Here is a 14,357-nt window from a genome sequence, read left to right on the forward strand (position 1 = left end):
GCAGAGCAAACACGGACCCCCAAAACATCGGAGGGGGGATCAGGTGACATGGAGGAGTAAGCATCCCCTACCGACCGGTCACATAATACTTAATAAAGACATTTATTATGATTATCAAAAGTTTGAATTTAAGATTTCGAGATACAAGACAGATATAGAGCTCCAATTTTTTGTTATATAAACAAGGCCCGTGTCATGTTTTTTTTTTTTTTTTTTTTTTAAATTAATTATCCATACTTATATATGTTCGTTCAAAGCAGATTTTTCAATTGATAAGTGAATTTTTAATACCATTAGATAGTTTCTAGTGATTTATATATATTAGTGATCTACAGTGTATATATGAAAACAAAACAAGGTGAGATCCTTGTTTACATAGTGAAGATTTTTAAGTTATGTATCTAATTTTAAACCGACAAATGACGTTAAAATTTTTGCTGTTCATTTAAATTTCCTTATTTAGGTATTGTAAACATTTAAATTGTTTGTTATAATCAATTGAAACTCTGTTCATGCCCCTTTAAGGACTGTTCATTTTCTCATAGTTCATGCAGTGGTTGGGTTATCAAAATACCCGGTAAGTATATGTTATGTAATGTAATGTAATTTATTTTTCCTAAGTGATTGAAAGAATTTGTAATTAAGTTTGCTTTCAATTACGTCAATGCAACTTTTAACTATAAAGGACATACTAGTTTTACTTATGTCGCAGATAAAAACAGTAATGTTTTAACAAAAACTAATAGACTGAGTAGAATAATCCTCAAAGGCGAAATGTGAATCATCGGAGTATGAAACTTTGTCTATCAATTTAAAAAAAAAGATCAAACTGAATTGATAAAGGATAGATTGAAAGGTAAAAATGCTAATATTGAACGCTTTATTAATAATGAAAACAAGTGAAAAAGATGAAGAACTCCTGATCAGTCATCGCCACGGTTTGTTACATTGTAATTACACAAGTAACAAGTAAATACTAAGGTGTTCATCTATATATTTTCACATTCCCATAAGAAATGAATTGCCGGGCGTTGTTTCGTTTACTCTAATCGTATATCAATGGACAGCGTTTATGAAGTGTTGTTTACACACAGGCCTATGCAAACCAATAAATCAATAGAAAGAAAAATCTGAGACATGAAAAACCTATAAAAAATAGATGTCTCTGGAAATTGCATTGTCTTTAAATAACTTAAATAAATTACGGTTCAAAATTATGAAATTTTTGCTTTATACCTTTAATTTTTTCCAAATTATCCTAAAATAAAATGACATTATTTGTTCAACCGGCGCAGTCGCCATTTTTTTTCAATCATTTATTCAATAACATACAATATAACACGAGGTAAAACATCTGCAGAAGCCCTCTGATAATAACTCACAAGGGATGCCAGGAGCTCCCTGGATCAATATAGTACTATTATATAATATATCTCCAAAATTGAACAGAAATTTTTCACATTATGCTTATATATAATTATTGACGATTCATTTTTATACATATACATAAATATCTCAAAGCGAATTAGCACCATTTTTATATATGATAACAAAGTATACGTTTAACACCATAAAGTCACCATTTAGTTACATGACGTCATTGTTTCTCAATGTCCACATTCTCTACCTCACACACTTACGCGATTCTCTCTTAATGAGATTCATTGGACTTAAGTAAAGATTCAAACTCGTCTTGTTTCTGTAATTTTAATATTACATGGATAGCTGACTTCAATGCTTATGATGTTGTAAATAGATCTATACATGGTGAAAGATTCTAACTTAATTATAACAGCATATTTGCTTATCGGCCTTCCACATCTATCACGCATGATCAACGTCACTCACTAGATGATAAACTTTGAAAACCCTTACTACAAATTTACATTTCTCGTCTTTCTTATTCTTTTTCGTATTTAAAAACAAGTTCTTTGAATGCATTTTATTTTTCTATGGCCCTTTTAAATATTTCCTAGGTCTATGCCAGATTTCCAGGGGATGAAACTTTATAGCATGTATGAAAAAGACCTCCCCCCTTCTGATGTCATAATAACTCATTGTTTCTGCATTTCATACAAAATTTGCAATGAAATTTCATATAACTAACATAAGGAGCTAATATTGCAAATTTAATGGTATAATACTGTTATACCGCATAGGTGAATTAACGCCATTTTTGAATGACAAATTCTCATATGATAATTTTTTTTCTCAGTGGCACTTAGGTAGCAAAAAAATGTAATTTTCGAAGTTGAGCCGTCTGTACATATCATTGCTTTAAAAACATCAACAATTTATCAAAAAAAAGGTAACCAGTGATGTATAGTTTATTATATGAATAAATTAAAAATGATGCTAATTAAACGTTAAAGAGTCCATTGATATATCTTAATTGGTTTTAATTTTATGCTGCTAGTCTACAAACTTTCCGAACAACCCTTGTACATTCCTTTATCGTCTTTTTACTACAGAGAGAAACATTTAGTTGATATCTCCGGTAAGATTGCTTAAATAGACCTTAAAATATGGCTAGTTCTTGATGACTCAAGCTCATTTTTTCCTACCCATTGCTCAAAGATCTACCGGTTGCTTTGCAACAAACTCGGCTGTAGCCAAGGTAGGATTCCTCTCACATTTCTTGTTTTTAAATAATTAATAAGACAGTTTAACGAAATAATGGTATCTGTGAGATTAAGTTTGACCGGTTTATATTGGAGTCAAGGTCAGGTCAAGGTAACTACCTTTTTTCCTGGACATTAATAATAAAACATATTGTCGCCAACTAAGCGATTCATACTTGTATTTCAAAAGATTGAATATTTTTCCTTTATGCATAACAAGATACTACCATAAAGGGCGAATAAGATAGTATTACCAAACTGACATACATGTTATTAAGTTAACTAAAATGAATATTGACTAAATCCGAATTTTCTCAACTTTTCTTATTTTTGAAAGAATATTAGTTTTTGTTATCTCTTCTATATTCAAATTTTGCTTTTACATATGGTAAAGTTATCAAATAAATATACAAAATGATACAAAAATTAAAAAAAAGTTTTGATTGTTTACTTAGAGAAAAAAAAATACTTTTACTGATTTTTTAATCTGTACTCAGATTCGAAGCTTATAAAAACAATTATAGTTTGTTTGAAAAATTATATTTATTTAATAAATTTAAAAACTTTGTACCTAATTATAAATTAACTTACAATGGAAAATTTCATCAAGTCTTTGATTGTGTAAAATTATGACTAATTCAATGTTCTATGATAATTCTGAGAGACAGAAAAGATCACACGCCACCATTTCGCAAAAATATACTCCCTTCTAGTTTTCAATGCGGTATACCGTTTCTATTAAAAGTTGTACAATTGTTATGTGGAAAGAAAAATTTCGTCTTTAAAATTCCTTTACCTATATTTACATATATAAAACATTTAAGCAAATGGACTTTGAATAATTCATCTAGTCAGTCAGAAACTAGAAAAGAATCCTACCTTCATTGATCCCTTTGTTTCACCATTATAAACGTGTCCACATAAACTGCATTCTATTCCGTAGACAACATTAGATTTGCAGTTCAGATTTTTCAAGTTTTGGCATAGAAGCTCTGTTCAGTAAGATAACTGGTGACAGAAGTGTTAGTTATTATCCTTATAGCCTAGCAATTGCATCTTAAACTCTGCCTAAATTTGATAAAGCAGATTCTTCTGAAATATAACTGTATGTCTCTTTATAGATACATAAAAATAGCTTTGAGATCCCACTCCATTTTTTCAAAATAAGAAAACATTACTATTCACGAAGTATGAAAGCACACTGAAAGTTTGAAAAATTTCCTTAAAATTCTCAAAAAACTTTAAAAAAAATATTTTTTACAGTTTCAAAAACTATAACATTTTCAGGACCTTTTTCTTAGAGTGGGGTTTATTCTGAAATAAATATATATGCCTTGTATATCCTAAAAATTTATGCTTTCTTATGATACAATGATTTATGTTTGAGTTCACCACATAGAGATAAAAAAATATTTTTTCATTTCTTCAATTATTATGTTTTCATTTGGTCAAAAATGTCCATATTTAATTAATTTCCATTGCAAACAGGTGCATGTGTGAAACTTTTGGTTTTGTACTTGTCATGCAAAATCTATGAAAATCAGAGAGATGTCTTTCCAAGCCCTTAAGTAAATGATTGGTGCTTACAGAGAATATATATTAATGTGTCACCTCTCAAGAGATGGCATTTTATAGCAATAAACCTGAAATAAAACCAAGGAATAAAACGTTTTTCCCTAATTGTGATAAACACAAAGATAAAAATCTAGTGATGTTTCGTTTTTTCATGAATGTTTTATAAACTTAATTGGATTTTTTTTTCAATTCACTCAAAGCTTTTGAAATTTTAATAAATAAAAGTGTTTTGATTATATAGCAATGCTACAATATAAATAATCATGGGAGACTTCATCAATCTGAAATAGGCAGGCCTTTAAGACTGCCGTATACATTTCAGGAAAAAAAACATGAAATGTTATATTAGAAACTATCTAATATAAGTTTGAAATTATAAATATCTGTAATCCTTTGAAGATGACCAGTTTCTACCCTATTGGACAATTTCTTGCTTTGTTACGGACATGCTACACTCAGTGCTCCTACCCAATCGACCCCAAAATTCTGCTAATTAGCAATTTTAAAAATTCTTCACTTCCAGGTTTTAACCCTTTGACAAATGCTGACATTGCAATGTGTATAATGGTAAGAAGGTGATGTTAACATTTACTTTGATATTTAAATTCCAAGTTTCAGTTTTTTCGCTCAGTGGATTACATCAATATATTTTACAATGGAAAGAAAATACACTTTGAAAAACAAACATAAATTTTTTTCCTAAAGAATAACAGTAGTCTAATGAACAAATTAATGTAACTTTTCATGTCTAACGTAAAATAATTTTATGTAAGAGTTCAGGTGTTACATTTACATGAGACTGAATTAAATGATATTTAATTTATTTTAACACTAAGATTTTTTTAAATGTAATTCTAACATTTTGAAAGCAACTGTCTGAATCCCACCTGCAAACAGACAATATACAATGCACTTTGATATTCGCTAAGTACATGTGTTCCTGTTTTAGAGGGTAAGATATAACGTCAAGTAAACTTATGGAAATAAATGTCTATTAAATAGAGTTAGCTTAAAATTACACTTTCTTTAGATGGGAAAAAATATCTTAGAAATCCCTCTACAGTATCATATAATGATTATGTATGAAAATCAGTTCACTCTTTAGAAAATGATTTGGCTTACAGAAATATATGTTAATCATTCTCGAGAGATGGCATTTTATAGCATTAAACCTGAAATAAGACCAAGGAATAAAAAAACCTATTTTCACTTATTTTGATGAACACAAAGATAAAAACAAATTGATGTTTCGATTTTTCATGAATGTTTTATAAACATAATTTGATTTTTTTTTCCAATTCACTCAAAGCTTTTGAAATTTTAATAAATACAGGTGTTTTGATTATTTAGCAATGCTACAATATAAACTATCATGTGGGTATTCATCAATCTGATAAAGGCAGACCTTAAGGACTGCTGTTTATATTTCAGAAAAAAAGGAAACTACCCAAAATAAATTTGAAATTATAAATATCTTTAATATTTATAATTCTTTGAGGATGATCAGTTTATACCGTATTGGACAATTTCTTGCTTTGTTACAGACATGCTCCACTCAGTGCTTATTTTTCGACCCAAAAACTCTGCTAATTAGCAATTTTAAAAATTCCTCACTTCCAGGTTTTAACCCTTTGACAAATGCTGACATTGCAATGTGTATGATGGTTTGTTCCAAGTTTCAGTTGTGTCGCTCAGTGGATTGGATACAAGAAGAAAAGACATGCCGGCTAAACACAAGATTTGTCCTCAAGAATAACAGTAGTCTAATGTCCAACGGAATAATTTTCCAATGGTAAGAAGGAGATGTTAACATTTACATGAGACTGAATTTAATGATATTTAATTAATTGTAACTCTAAGTTTTTTTTTAATTTTAGCATTTTGTGGGCAACTGTCTGAATCCTACCTGTACTGAGGATGAAATCTGTATCGCTAGTACATGTATTCCTGTTTTGGAGGGTAAGATATAACGTCAATTAAACTAATGGAAATAAATGTGTACTAAATAGAGTAAGCTAAAATTACACTTTCTTTAGGTGGGAAAAAAGTGATACATATCAGTCGGAACAAATTAATAGTAACTGTTTCATCGTCAGTACTCGGTGCTCTTAAAGTAAAAGTTGTAAGTTATTCGGATGAGACCTTAAAACAGAGAACTGATGTCACGTTTAGTGTTAAAACACCTCGCTGTTCAATGGCATTGAGTGCCAAGTAAGGTCTAAATTAGAAGCCTTTCTTCGGTAAATTGTGACGTCTTTATTTGAATGAAGAATTCACAAACTGGACTAGGGGCCATAAAGCTTAGAGGAGCTTACTTTTGACCTCAGTCTCACTTTTCCCCGATTAGTTCCTTTGAAAAAAGTGAGACTGAGATCAAAAGTGAGCTTGTCTTAGTTTTATGGCCCCCAGTCCAGGACGTAAGACAATATACAATCAATCAATCACTCTTACCGCACATATTCCAAATAATGTACATTTTCTTTGTCTTCAAGATTCGTTATCCTGCCGGAATTTAAATTGATTCCTAATTGAACAGATTAATTTACCTTGACATGACTATATATTTAATTATGTATGCATGTATATATATATTATCTATCCCGATTTTAATTGCTATAGCCTCAGTTTCTGTAAGAATATTGTAAAGGTTCAAAAAGATAATAACTTCAGTTTAATGTCCAATCGGTTAAAAATCAACAAACATCCAATCTCAAATCAATTGTGCATGAAAACGTGCGTAATGCAATCAGCTACTGAATTACATGAACTTTTTTTTACTTTGAATAGAAAAAATATATAAAGATTGTTCAGATATTGTGAAAAGAGACCCAAACAAGAAAGGACAGGATGGTGTGTACGTTATTTACCCTGACATCCGGAGAGAGGTCTACTGTGACATGACGACAGATGGAGGAGGGTGGACAGTGAGTGTTTTTCTTCAATTTTTGAATGATTACTAAATACTCAATATTTTTTAATTAGGTATTTCAACTTCAACTCTATAAAAGTCTTTGACAGTTTCAGATGCTGGGACATCATAAAAATGAATTAAACAAAATATTATCATAATGGCATTTTGTCTTTTGCTGAGTGTAACTAGAAGCCAGTTCCACAGCATGAGGACGTAATTAACAAATTTCATTGGAAACGTAACTTTTTTTTATTATAACATAAACAAGTCATTGAGGGAAACTCTGACATAAAAATAAAAGGCAGTTTTATTGCGATTCAGAGATTTGCAGTTCTTAGTGTAAGAGAACAAACTGACCAAAAGTTTCTGTTTTAGACTTCGTTCCTTAATCATTTCACACAATGACAATTAATCATAGCTGGGCAAAAAATTCTACATTACTCAGTAAACTGTTTTGTTCCATAACGTATTTGTATGAAAATAGTATATAATGACATTTCTTTTTATTATTTGGAACTTTACATACTGTGAAATCACAAATTTTCGTGTGTGTGTGTGTGTGGGGGGGGGTAATTTTCCTTGCTTTCGAGGTATGAAGAGACCAATGAATTTATGTCCACTATGAAATGTAAAATGTGACATACATAACTACTCAACAATTCTTCAACAATTCAAATCCCAACGAACCAAGAGATTTTTGCTTAAACCACAAAATTTTGACCCCACGAAATAATGTGATTTTACAGTATAACATTTTGGTCGGTGTTTATTTTTGAAAGAAACACTACATTGAAATATCAATCAATATATACAGGTCATTCAGAGGCGAGAGGATGGTGACGTGGATTTTTACAGGACATGGAGAGGGTATAAACAGGGATTTGGAAATGTCACTAAAAACCACTGGATTGGTAGGTATCATTAGTTACATATTGTCTTAGTCACAGTGTTCGGGATCATTCCTGGTTAGTAAATTTCATACCCGGCGAGGCGAAGCCGATTCAGGTATAAAATGTACTAACCAGGTATCATCCCAAATCCCGTTGTTAAAAATTATGTAATGAAAGATATGGAGATAACGAACAGCATTCAATATCAAAAGTCCATAAAACAATCAAAATAGGAGCAGAGCAAAAACGGACTTCCGAATCATCAGAGGTGGGATCAGTTGCCATAGAGGAGTGGGCATACCCTGCCGACAGGTCACACCCGCCGTGTGCTCCTTTTCATGATCAGGAAATAACGAAAAAAATTCGTCGTCAATTCAGTGTATGAATAATGGACTAACAATTGGTATGAAAAACGTCAGTCAGCATTTGACCGAATGAAAGATTTAATTTGCTGATAAGGTCATTGTATCGACCATAGAACTTACGAAATGATGACTTTAAACGAGACTGATGATATTCTTGTTTCATCAACTTGTTTGTCATTAATTTACCTCTTTTTAGAAATAATTCATACGTAAAGCTTGCTCTTGCAAATCGAATCAATTGCGACATTAAGTTCGGACGCATGTAATTTACATAATACACAGACAGTAGTTTTTGCATTAAAAAAAGAAACAGAAATGAAAAAAACAGAACAGACGCTTTTAAGCTTGTCAATTATCTAATGTACAAAACTTTTTTTCAAAGGAAATGACGCAATCCACGCCTTAACAAAGGATAAAAACAAAAAACTCCGCATTGACCTCCAGAGGCATAACGGACAAAAGGCCTACGCAGTGTATACCAATTTTTACATCGGGGATGAAGACAATAAATATACACTTACAGTGTCTGGATACAGAGGAACAGCGGGTGAGTCGTGTGATCTGCCAATGTATGAGTTCAAGATACGATGCAGTTGCGATATCGACAGGTTACTTTTTTTATAGGTTGCTGAAATATTGCTTTGTACTTGTGTGTATAATAAAATATTTCATGTTTTACGAAACTTTCCTCACTATTAACATCTTCGATATCGTGTCACTATCAAATCTGGTTATAAACCTTAAAATTGTTTGTTAAGTTTTGCAATATTGCTTCGTATAACTATGTTATAACTCAATTCTTAAAATATTTTTTTTTACATCAGAATCGGTATCGATACGATATCATCATGGAATTGTCAATATCGACAACATCGACATAGCACTTTGCCTCACATATGGTATCCGGTATTTCAAATTTATGGTTCTAGTCAGAATCGATATCAATATAATATATTGTCGAGATCGATATGATTATATCGATACCGACATGATAATGTCGATATCGACATGTTAATATTAGCAACGCTTCAAAAAGTAAATGTAGGAGGGGAAGGGTCAACTTCCCCGAAAGATTATGAAGAACATAACAAGCAAAAAATCAAATCTGTCGAAAATGTGTGAGTCTGGGGTGCAATTGTGGAGTTTGTTATTGCTTGACCTTACAGCTAGAAAAAGCAGGGAAGAGAACTAGAATGTAAATAAAACAGATACATGGAGGACCACTATCCCCATCACCACCACGTTCCAAATGCCTATTTATATTGACAATAAATGAAGGAAAATGCATAGAGTGTGACGTATATATACGTATTACAGTACACGGAGAGTGTCGAAATCACGAATAGGTGGTTTGCAGAAAGATTGTGGAATCGAGTTTCAAATTTACATATACATCGTATACACAACAATCATATTTTAGATATTTTGGCCAAAAAACATTTATATATGACAAGTTTCAATTTTGTAAAAGAGAACAGAGGGTGACTCATTAAAAGATGTATCATGAAGACCTAGACTCGGATGACTACAATGGTCACTAGTGTTACATTACGCCATAGATATTTTCTTAATGATAAGTAAACTTCAGTGTTTTTCATTGCAATGATCTAGGTGACGGTTTGCTGATCACAATGGTATGAAATTTACCAATAAAGACCAGGACAATGACGGGGGTGCTGGTAACTGTGCCAGAGCATGGCATGGGGCCTGGTGGTATAACTTCTGTTACCAAGCCAACCTTAATGGAAAGTATGCACAGACTGAATTGTCTGGTCATGAATACATGATATGGAGAAAATGGAAGGACTCTAAAGAAAAAGCATTAAAACGGTCTCAGATGATGATAAGATCAAAGTAACTTAAAGTATTAACAGACCTTTGATATTTATGCTGATGTTGACACTTAACGTTTAATAATAACATGAGTGCCAGCATTTCTATACGATTTATGTTTACTCAGCATTTACAATAATTTTTTCCTCGCCTTAAAATCATAAGATTCTGTGTTTAAAAATGTGTTTTAAACAAAATAAAATTGGACCTACAAAACATCAGAGTTGGGATCAGTTACCACGGAGAAGTGAGCATCTCTTTCCGACCGGTCACATCCGCCGTGTTCTCCCTTTCATCATCGGGAAATTACTGAAAAATTCGTTGTCAATTGAATGTATAAATAATGGACTTAACAAGTAATATGAAGAACGTCCGTCAATAATAAATTTGCTGTCAAGGACATTCTATCGGCCAAAGAACTAAAGAAATGATGACGTTAAACGAGACTGATGATATTCTTGTTTCATCAACTTGTTTGTCATTAACCCAGATAGCAAGACTACATCGGGCCAACGTTGGTTGATGGTTGGTAGGTTGGTATAGTGTTGGTGTTGGGCTGTTAATGTTGGTCCAACGTTGGCTCAACAGATGATATGTTGGCATGAAAGTCGGTCCATCGGTGCTGGTTATGTGATGCTGGGCCAATGATGGCCCATTGTAGTAAATGTTGGCATGAAATGTGGCCACTATATATTGGAAATTCGATGTTGGCCCAACGTAGGCCCGACCGAGTAGACGTTGGCATAAATTAAGACCATTGCGTGTTGGGATGTCTAATGTTGGCCCATCTTAGGGCCAACCAAGTAATGTTGACATGAAACATGGCCAATGTGTGTTGGGCATATAATTATCGGTCCAATGTTGGCCCAATGTAGTTAATGTTGGCATAAAATGTGGCCACTATATGTTGGGAATATAATGTTGGCCCAGCGTAGGTCCAACCGAGTAGATATTGGCATATTTTAAAAGACTGGAGATTCATAATGTTGGCCAAAAATAGCGCCAACCAAGTCATGGTGACATGAAAGATGGCCAATGTGTGTTGAGCATGTAATCATCTGTCCAATGTTGACAAAATGAAGTAAATTTTTATTATAATCAGGCATTGATTGGGCTTTGAACGTTGGCCCAGCGTTGGTCCAACAATGTGAACATTGGGGAAAAAACAAATTTCATTAACAAACAGGTACATGTAAGTGATATGTTCATGACGCACATTAAATTTGTATATTTCAGAACCACCTATTTCAAGCTTCTTTAAATAGAGACAGCTCAATTTAATTAAAAAGTTATGTAACATGTGTAAGGATGAATTAATAATAACAATTTGTGCATTGATTATCAATCTAAAAACGAAATTTTACATCATTCCAGAACCTAATTTATGAAAATCATATGCTGTACTTTTGATGATTCTTATATCATGTATATATGTAATTATTATCCAAGACCATTGCAAATATATATATATATATATATATATATATAATGTATAGAAGTTTTATTCTGCACATGTAAAATATTTTGGAGATTCTATATTTAGCACCATGAATCTTACAGTGCTGAATTTTAGAGCTTCAGATAATTAGGTCAGTGTTGAAATCCACATACACAGCGAGTGACTGGCCAGTTTCCTAGGAAACGGGCATCCTAATTAGTTCTGTTTGGTAAACTCGGAGTGGTCACAATTTATCACTTGCAACATTTGAACAAAGCATATAGGTGTACTTGTCTGCTTTGAAACGCAAGAAAGAGAAAACGGATTGTTTAGCTCTTGAAATGTAAGTATAGATGTTTTATGTGTTATTGATGGAAGTTTATGTTTTTGAAAGTATATAAACTTGGGCATAATTTGTAAAATTGAACAAGTTTTACATAAAAGTTACACTTTCCAAGGTTTTCATATAGTTTATTAGTAATCTAGTTAATTATTACTTATCTGAGTACTAAGAGAAATCATTTTTTAATTGATTAAACTAATATATATTTTTATATCGTTTATAGCAAATGGTGGAGAGAAAACCCTTTCTGTTACAAGACCATTGATGTATGGAATTTACTGGACATGCAGTGAGTGATTTAACTGTGTGGGGGACATGGATTTTATAGACAAAGAAATAATAACATGAACAAGGAAAAAAGGAGTGAACGATTCCAAAGTGTCACATATTTGAACACCGGATCCCATGTAAGAGTGGTTGTAAATGTAGTGATATTGGATAGACTCTGAACCACCTTCCTGTTACATGTATTGGTTTCATTATACAGGAGTGACAAAAACAACATTTGTTTGAAGAACTAGTTATTTATCCATACAGGATTTAATATATTAATTGTGATTTACTCGTTATTATGGAAATAAAAAATGTCGCAGAACTGGAATCATATTGTGTTACTAATTAAGAAATAAGTGAATCGTAAATAATTTGCCAAATACGGCCAACGTCTGTCCAACATAAATAACATTGAACCAACATTGGGCCAACAAGAAGTTATACATTGGGCCACTGTTGGACCAATGTCAGATTACCAACCTTCAAATGTTGGCCCAACGTCAAGCCAACTTGTTGGTTGAACGGTGGGCCGATGAGCAAGATGATGTCGGGCCAACAAATAAAACTGACAGAGGACCAACGTAATTTTCACCGTTGGGCTGGCATTGGCCCAACGTTAGCTTGCTATCTGGGAATTTACCTCTTTTTAGAAATTGTTCATACGTAGAGCTTGTTTTTGCGCATTGAACCAATTGTGACATAAAGTCCGTACGAAGGTGATTTACATAATACACAGACAGTAGTTTTGCATGAAAAAAAAAATGAAAAAAAGAAGAGACGTTTTTAAGCTTGTCAATTATCTAATGTACAAACCTTTTTCAAAGGGAATGATGCAATCCATGCCTTAACAAAGGATAAAAACAAAAAACTCCGCATTGATCTCCAGAGGCAAAACGGACAAAAAGGCCTACGCAGTGTATACCAATTTTTACATCGGGGATGAAGACAATAAATATACTCTGACAGTGTCTGGATACAGAGAAACGGCGGGTGAGTCGTGTGATCTGCCTATGTATGAGTTATGTTCAAGATACGACGCAGTTCCGATATCGACAGATTATTTTTAATGTTTCTTTGTACTTGTGTGTATAATAGAATATTTCATGTTTTACGAAACTTTCCTCACTATTAACATCCACTATATCGTGTCTCTATCAAATCTGGTGATAAACCTTAATATTATTTGTTAAGTTTTCCCTTTGATATCGATCTTGTCGATATCGGCAATATTGCATCGTATAACTATGTTATAACTCAATTCTTAAAATAAATAATTTATATCAGAATCGGTATCAATATGATATCATCATGAAATTGTCAATATCGACAACATGGACATAGCACTTTGACTCACATATGGTATCCAGTATTTCAAATTTATGGTTCTAGTCAGAATCGATATCGATATGATATCTATATGATAATACCGATATGATAATGTCGATACCGATATGATAATGTCGACATCGACATGTTAATATTACCAACGTTTCAAAAAGTAAGTGTAGGAGAGGAAGGGTCATCTTCCCCAAAAGATTATTAAGAACATTACATGCACAAAATCAAATCTGTCGAAAATGTGGGAGTCTGGGGTGCAACTGTGGAGTTTGTTATTGCTCGACCTTACAGCTAGAAAAAGCAGGGAAGAGAACCAGAATGTAAATAAAACAGAATACATGGGGGACCACTATCTCCGTCACCAACAAGTTATAAATGCCTATTTATATTGACAATAAATGAAGGAAAATGCATAGAGTGTAACGTATATACACGGAGAGTGTCGAAATGGATGGTTTGCAGAAAGATTGTGGAATCGAGTTTCAAATTTACATATAGATCGTTTACATATCAATCATACTTTAGATATTTTGGCCAAAAAACATTTATATATGACAAGTTTCAATTTCGTAAAAGAGAACAGAGGATGACTCATTAAAAGATGTATCATGAAGACCTAGACTCGGATGACTACAATGGTCACTAGTGTTACATTACGTCATAGATATTTTCTTAATGATAAGTAAACTTCAGTGTTTTTCATTGCAATGATCTAGGTGACGGTTTGGCTGATCACAATGGTATGAAATTTACCAATAAAGACCAGGACA

General features: G+C 32.4%; 1 pseudogene; it reads left to right on the plus strand.

Moving 5' to 3' along the window:
• Nucleotides 1–10,220, plus strand: part of LOC134255083 (ficolin-2-like) — a 45,214-nt pseudogene extending 34,994 nt beyond the window's left edge.
• Nucleotides 10,221–14,357: the final 4,137 nt, after the last annotated feature.

Source organism: Saccostrea cucullata, unplaced genomic scaffold (assembly GCF_032062105.1).
Source record: "Saccostrea cucullata isolate Sc308-1 unplaced genomic scaffold, CSIRO_AGI_Scuc_v1 ctg4265, whole genome shotgun sequence".
Lineage (NCBI taxonomy): Eukaryota > Metazoa > Mollusca > Bivalvia > Ostreida > Ostreidae > Saccostrea > Saccostrea cuccullata.